This window comes from Sceloporus occidentalis, unplaced genomic scaffold (genome assembly GCF_023333645.1).
Source record: "Sceloporus occidentalis isolate IW3139 unplaced genomic scaffold, rSceOcc1.0.p SCAF_49, whole genome shotgun sequence".
Classification (NCBI taxonomy): domain Eukaryota; kingdom Metazoa; phylum Chordata; class Lepidosauria; order Squamata; family Phrynosomatidae; genus Sceloporus; species Sceloporus occidentalis.
The window spans coordinates 6869291-6878005 of record NW_028317029.1 but is presented as its reverse complement, the minus strand read 5'-3'; positions in this window follow the sequence as shown (position 1 = coordinate 6878005).

Here is an 8715-nt window from a genome sequence, read left to right as displayed (position 1 = left end):
GATTAATATAATGCATATTCTACAGCTCAGTTCACTGGGATTATTATTATTATTATTATTATTATTATTATTATTATTTTACAAGCTTGAGAAAAAGACCATCTGTAGCCATGAGAGGTCCCTGACAAAGCAATAAGCAGTAAAACTGACCTTCCTACCAAATACTGACCTACAATTTGGGCCGTGAATAGGCGCATTGTTAGATATGACATGGATGGGATCACAATGCTATCATTAAAGAAGACGATAGGAAGCCTATTGATTATTGAATAGGTATTTTCTGGAGGCTTGGCTGAAATGTGTTGACCCTTCTAGATTATCTACTACTGGTTGACTTGGTGACAAGAAAATGAGGAGGCGGAGAGCTCCAAACAGGACAAAGATCACTGCGGGGCCTGACTCCACTCAGCCGTTCTCACCCGGCGCACCCGCACTCCTATTTACTCTGCTCTCCTGTACTAATTGCACATTTTTGTAAATCGGGATCCATTTTAATGCTTCATTTAACCATAGTTAACACTTCTGTTGTACGCCGCATGCAAAAGTGCATCTTGATATGACTTCCCACCCAGGGCTATTTTGGGTATTGATGATGTTAACAATACTGATGACACATATCATTGAATATATATGTACATACAGTATAATGTGTATGTGTGTGTATATATATATATATATATATACATATAAAACTATTTAGTTCAACTCTTTTAGTAACAGAACAATCCTCCTTTATCTATAAGAAATCTCAATTCCAACAAATGTAAATTACAGTAGAAAGCCAGAACGTAACATCACACTTAGCGCTAATGTTTTACAGAAATAAATATTAAGGAAAACAAATCAATAACGTTTTCCCCACTTTTCTTTTATCCTATACCAGGTCCAGGTGAAGTATTAAACACTTTGGGATCTATTCACTATCGTGATGTCCCTTCGTTATTCATTATGAAGGGTAAACGCTGACAGGTTTCTCCAGGGTGAAGGGCTGAGCTGGCCCTGTATAATGGATATTTTAGTGTGTAAGGAGACTATACAGGCCACCCTCATAAGCTTACCGAGGTTGGCCTTTAAAAGCGCCTCAATTTATATTGGTCACCTCGGTAAATATGAGGAAACATTCTTCGAAAAATTAGCTTTGTAATTTAACCTTTTGTTTTTTTCTTAAATATGTCCAGATGAAACCAAAATAAAGCATTTTCGCAATAAACACCGGAGGTGGGTTTGGCGCACACAGAGAGGCAGCCATATGGAAAAGTACCCCATGCCCACGGTCAAAAATGGCGGTGGCTCTTTAATGCCAAAAGGACCTGGACATTTTGTTAGGATGCCATACATGGCATCATGGACTCCATCAAATATCAACAGATATTAAATGAACACCTGACTGTCTCTGCCAGAAAGCTTACAATGGGCCGTGGCTGGATCTTCCAGCAGGACAATGATCCAAAATATATATTTCATAATTAACACAAAAATCGCTTACTGACCACAAAATCAAGGTCCTACAATGGCCACCCCAGTCCCCTGACTTGAACCCCATAGAAAACCTGCGGGCTGAACCGCAGAGGAGCGTCCACACCACTGACCTTGAAATTTGAAGGATCTGGAAAGATTCTGTATGGAGGAATGGTCTCAGAGATGTTATCTTGGCAAGGCGAGGTACCACAAAGTATTCACTAAAAGGGTGCCAGTAATTGTGCCACACATATATTCCTCAATTTCTATTATTATTTTTTGATAAACCTGTCTTGAGTTTCCAATTGTTTGACGTCCAGAGTATTTTTTGAAGAAAAGATCAAAGGATTAAAAAATAAAGACAATTTTTCACAACATCATTTATCAATGGTGACAATATTCGTGGAGGGCACTGTATATATATATTTGGCATATACAGAAAAATAAGGTGAAGGAGCTGGTGAAGAATAAAAGAACATTAAATGTTATTATTTACCAAATATAATTTGAACTTTGGATGTATTGTGTTCCTTGGGATGGTTATACACACACACACACATTGCCGCATATGTAAACGTGTATAAACTCATTGAAGGGGTTTCTGCAGATTTATATGAGATCCCTGCTGGGGTTAGTTAATTAATTGCCGTCTGTGACATTATGTAGCCGGCATACTGTGGGGTAGATATGTGCACTTCAGCTGGTGTAGGGGCTGATCAGTTACGATGACCAAATTTCCTTTGAAACCGGGAGCTCCCCAGAGCAGTCTCTCTTCGGAGAGGGTCTCACCTTGAGACTTTGGGTCAAACCCAGGTAAATTCATTCTATTTAAATTATTATTAAATTATTACTCACAAATGATAATTGGTTCCGGCAGCCTTTGTAACAGTTGCGGCAGAAATTAGACTGAACATTGATCGCACCTTGAACAGTTTAAACACTTACTTTTAAGCCAAATATCATTAAAATGATTTCGAAAAAAGCACAAGACAAATGTAGGTTTAATAATTTAATTTAGTAATTCTAAAAAGCATGAAAGTGTCAGTTTCACTTTAAAGTGGTACCAAGGATACAAACCATCTACATGAATCCAGGCGCTATTTAAATACATTCTGTATTTCCATCATCAAACCGAGGTCTATAACCTTTTCATATATGTATTATTTCTTAAATCTGTTGTTTCTAGGGCCATAAACTCTCTAAATCCATTAGCTCTAAAGCATGTTTCCGCTATGGTTCTTTTTTTTTTTCCTTAAAAAGGATATGGTGCATTTGCCTCAATATTGAACCATTAAGCAATTGCTCTCCCAAGCCATTTAACAGCAGCTCTTATGGATAAATCAACAAAAAAAGGCTGTAAACCAATTACTGGGTGGACAGTGAAAAGGTATTTTATTAACGGGAATTACTGATTGTGTTCACTGATATGTCAGCCCCAAAGCCCTTAACCCTTGGCTGCAACTAATAGAGAAATGTCAACAATTCTGTTACTTACGCATTAATAAGGTTAAGGTAATCATGGAAAAGGTGAATAAATTGTTGCTTTCTTTCTATGAGTTATATAAAGATATTTTTAGTACATAGAGTACAAGCAGGGCCAGACTGGGGAGGACGAGGCGGCCCTGGCACTTTAAGGCTGGTGGCCGCCAATGACGTAAGTATGGCGGGCAGCATGCTATGTACATCCAGGCTTTGGCTGCATACTGTAGCACTCAATCTGCCCTTGGCACAGCATATTGGGGGGGGTGGACTGTCGAGTGATGTCGGCCAGCATTCCACCGGGCATTTGCCTGGTGTGCCAGATGTATTTAATTGGAATCACTAAACTGAAATTTAATACAGCACAAGTCATAATGAAAAATTTAAAGACTGAAGTAAGATCAGTCATTTTGTGTATAAATCCTTGTATAATGTATAAATGTAGATTCAATCTCGAGTAATAGTGAGCTAGTTTCCAAAGAACTGATGAGCAAGTTACTGGTGAACTAGCTGCTTATGATCAACATTGTACATGTCCATGCATAGCGTCGTGATCTATGCAAACCGTACTGTTGGCCACTATTGGGGGCACAGCCTAGGCCTGCATTGCCAATTAACCCCAGGTAAGATTCTTCTGAAAACAGTGTACATAGACCACGCCAGAAGCGGACTGACATCATCCAGGGCTCCTGCATGGGCAAATTTATCCTGTGATATCCCACTAGGCTCTGACACTATATATTGAGTCGTAGCCGCGCAGGGGTCTGTTTATGTCCAAGCAGCTTAAGCCCCCTCCAGTGACCATCCTGTCTGTGACTGAGGGGCCAACCACTCGATCCTCCTCTCTACCTCGCAAATAAATTAAGTGGTCTGAGTAGAGTTTTGTGCAAAAAACACAACTCTAGTCTTGTCCCAGCTGGGATAAAATAATAAGATCTCCTGGTCTCATAGCTAAAATACATCCCAACATTTGAAATGGCCAAAAAGGGCCATGTGGCTTGGTCAAGGCTTTACTAACTTTTAAGGTTGCATTGTGAGATATTTGAGTAAATAAGGTATTTAGAGGAACAGCTGTGTATTTTTTACGCAATTTATTTTACAAGATAATAAACACTGTGAATGGGATGATAATGTTTACAGATCAAAAATCATAAACTATTTTACTTCAGTGTATGAAGCAACCCTGAGTGTCAACAGTTTTCACCTTTTCAACTTTTTGGCTGTAGCTCTAGAAAAACTGATGTACAATTGTCCCAAACTAAATATGGGTCGGGACAAATATATTCCAACCTTTCTTAAAGTCTGACCCTGAATTTAAAAGCAATGGAAATGGAAGGTGACCAGGTGACCAGATTTTTAAAATGAAATCCGGGGACATTTTTTTTTTAAATTGGCAAACTATATATGCAGTGTATTTTGGTATGTGTTTATGAAGCGATTGTATGAAATAAACATTATTTCACACATTTTGTCTATGTGTATCAAAAAAAATACTTCTTCTGTGCGAGCAACTTCTCTTGTACAGCCCAGGGGAAGCGGAAACGGAGCAGGGTCATGTGACGTGACGTAAATTGACTTGACTCAGTGGGTTCCTGCTTCCTTTGGGTGGTACAATAGACTTTCCTCGCACACACTGAGCACACTGTGCTCATTTATCTAGTCCTTCATCCGGGGACATAATTTGTCTGAGGACAGTGTCCTCAATCCAGAAACCGGGGAAATCTGGTCACCCTACTCTAGACCTGTCTCTAGGATGCACTAAGGGTATGCAAATTTTGCACAAGCTTGTAGACTCAATGCCAGGCAGATGGTTGTGATATCTAATATGAAGAATTTTTTATTTTTCATATGTACTAACAAACTTATTTTTTTTTTACTTTTATTAGTGAAAATTATGTATATTTGTTTGATAACTACTATAGATTTTTCCAAAGAAATGCATTTTATTTTTTTATTATTTTATAAATCGTTGACCCTATATATAAATATATGTGATTGTATGCCAGGGGTTGGGGGGTCGGTCAAGCAAATGTTTGCCCAGAGTCCAATCAGTATTAAAGGCTGGCCCTGCCCCGATACCAATAGACGGCAACCACTCCATGGCCTGTCGTCATCCAAGACGCCAAGGAACACCTTATACATAACGAACATGCATATACACGCATGACCACTCGATCTCTATGTTTCCATATGGTTCTCATTTGATTTATACACACAATGCAGGATTTGTTTGTTTATGAGGCAGTCCTGCTTTATGACATGCCAAAGATAGCAGATTTTGACCTATAAATGTTTTTGGACTACTGCAATACAGCTTAGAAAAAATATTTTGAACATTAAAGAGTTATTAGGACTGTTATAAAATTAATTATTGGTTAACAAATGTTTTGCATGTGTTTACATCAAAAGAACGATTTTCATTTTAGACATATGCAAATGGAACAAAAACAATTTATACAAATTTTTCAGTTGAAGTTAGGGCAAAGTGACAGCGCTTTTGGTGACGTCCTCTCCCCGATTGGGGATTGGGAACAGGACGTCACGAAAGCACTGACATATTGCCCTCCGTTCAAGTGAGACGTGCTCTCCCCGGTTGGAGGTATAAGGAAGCAATGCCATTTTCGCTGAAGTTCCCGCCGGGTTATGTCCACTGAGAGGATTGCAGATACAGAAGAGGTCGCCGGAGAAGGTAGGGAACATTTAGAGACTGTGAGAGAGAAAGTGAACTATATGATAGTTTGAGGGGGTAAATGTGGGCCCACAAATTTCAGACACGTACAGGGTTTTTGGCTTCTATTTTTGTCTGGCCTCATTTACGAGGCTTCATACAATTTGTCAAAATGTACCAAAATTCTGTATGAATCCGAATGCACAAGTCTTTTGCATTTTGCAGAATTTTTAACACATGTTTACCTCTAGAGCTACAGTTTATTTACCTGTCTATCATCTACTGTGAAAATGATTTCTGTATTTTAGGACTTTTTTCAGTAATTTATTTATTATATTATTACATTTAAGTACACTTAGTCTTTTACATGGGTAATGGCATAGTTAAAATATAGCATTGTTTGAATTATACTGGTGCTCTCTCAGATGGTCTCACATGGGCCACGGGGATATTAATAAGAACTGTGTTTTCATTAGACTTGGGCACCAGGGGGCTCTTCGTGTTCGTCTTCGTGCTCGTCTTCGGGGGGAAAAAAATCTTCGTATTCCGCGAATATTCGCCCGTTCCTGTCTTCTCTTCGGGCGAATATTTGTGGACATTCTTCGTGTTCGGTTTTTCTTCGTTTTCCCGGTTAAGGGGTTAATACGGGGTTAACGCAGCTCTGGCGCCAGGGGTTTAAATGTACGTATGAGTAACTCTATTGGTCGTCAGCAGGGGGCTGGCGACCAATAGGGTCGCTCGTACAGACTGTTAAATTCCTGGTGCCGTAACTTACCCGGCACATCCCACTGGCCTCCCTGTTCAATTAGTTAAATGTCCGTACGAGCGACCAATAAAGTCGCTTGTACGGACATTTAACTAATTGAACAGGGAGGGAGACCAGTGGCATCTGCAGAGTAAGTTGCAGCATTGGGGTTTTAAAAGTCTGCACGAGCGACTCTGTTGGTCGCTCGTACAGACTTTTAAAACCCCAATGCGGCAACTTACCTGCAGATCCCACTGGCCTCCCTATTCTATCAGTTAAATGTCCGTACGAGCGACCAATAAAGTTTTTTTTTTTAAAGGGTTAAGGGGCCGTGCGAGTGAGCCTATTGGTTGCTTGCACGGCCCTTTAACCTACGGATTTCCGCTCCCGTTATCTAATGCAGCATCGAAGGGGTTAACGGGAGCGGAAATCCATAGGTTCGCTGTCAGGGGTTACAAAGACCGTGCGAGTGAGCCTATTGGTCACCTGCAGGGTCTTCCTCTGGGATCAACCAATTGGTTGATGCCAGAGGAGGTCCCTGTAGGCGACCAATAGGCTCATTCGCACTGCCCTGTAACCCGTGACGGCGAACCTGCGGATTTCCACTTCCGGGAACTGCCGCGATGCCAAGGTAAGTTAGAAGGGGAAGGGACCGGGGAGAGTGGTAGACGAAGACGAAGGCGATCACGAAGATCTTCGTGGTGTGTGTCTTCGTCTTCGCCTAAGTTTTACCACCGCTGTCTTCTCTTCGGCGTGAATTCGGAACGAACACGAAAACGCACTCTTTGTGTTCGTTTTCATGTTCGCCCGAAGACGAATGCACAAGTCTAGTTTTCATATTCATCTTTTTTATAACCAATTTGTTTATCAGTTGGTATGTTATATGGTTTTAATTATCAGAAGCTCAAGTCTGTGCAGTCCTCAGAAAATCCCTATTAAACTATTTCCCAAGTTTTATCACACATACATATTTCTAACAACTGAGATTTGAATACACAAAAGGACACCTGTAATGTGACATTTACCATGCAGCATAATATTCCTAAAGGATTGCATCACGGCCCTGGGCTGTGTCTGTGTGTTCATTTTGCAACAGTTGTAATCTGTATAGATTCTTTTATTTTCCAATGATTCAATATCGGGTTCAGTTTATCTCATCCTGTCAAAGCTTGTCAACCCTGCAAAGGTTACAGTGGGTGGATTCATTCGGAAAGGACAAGCGTGTGTGTGTGTGTGTGTGTGTGTGCATTTTGTAAGGTAAAACAGCAGTGTAAAAATAGAGCATTAAGAAAGAGAAAATAATATTGCTTCAAATGTCTGTGTATTGCCCCCTCATTCCTTCTCCAAAACCCTATGTTTAATTAATTGAACATGCACATTTTAGGGTATATATGTATTTTGTATTTCATTTTACTGATAATCTAAAAAGGTAAGTGTAAAAGAAGCAAGGTTATCAGGAAAAAAGGTTAATTCCTCTAAAAAAAATTGACCCAACATTTCTACCCATTCTTCTTATGTTTTCCATGGGGTAACTAACAGTGTGTGTGTGTGTGTTCTCTCTTGAATTGGCCCTTCGGCATACTAAGACATTTAGGACAATGCAATGCTTCTAACTTTTTGGGAACAATTTGGGAAAGGCCCTTTTCTATTCCACAAATGCTCTACTGGATGAATGGGCAAAAATTCCCACAGAAACTCTCCAACATCTCTCCAACAGAGTGAAAGCCGTTATAGCTGCCAAAAGGAGACCAACTACATATTAATGTCTATGTATTTAGAATGCAATGTCATCAAAGTCCCTGTTGATGTAATGGTCAGGTGTCTCATATAGTGTATATATATTACCATAGAGAGAGAGAGACCACTGCTTTGTGGGCCAATGAAAAAGGGGAGACCTCTCCTTTTTGCAAGTGGTCCCGAGCTGTCATGGCCCCGGTGTTAGCATGCCCCTAGGTTTACCTTTATTGCTACTTTTGATTTAAGGCATCTGATGACTGTTTATATTGTAGGCCTCTGTTCACACCCAGAAAAGAACATATAGAATCAATTACATATGTCTGAGTGTATGTTTATTTGTATATTATATACACACATACAACCTTTGGGCGCTAGAGGACCTCCATTACCTACCCTGGCGTACAGTGATTACGTGGCTTTGCTTTTATAGATTCTTCCTTGCAAGTTCCTCAGACAGATCCTATCACCAAAAGGTAACAACATAACCGGGAGAACTCAGTAATAGAATGCCTGCCAGGTAATGTTTCATGGAAATCTGTGACAAAATATTCTGAAAGTTAAAAAAAAGTTTTGTAGTTCCTCTGGCTTAAACAAATGAAAATATATGATTATTTACATTTTTTAGTTC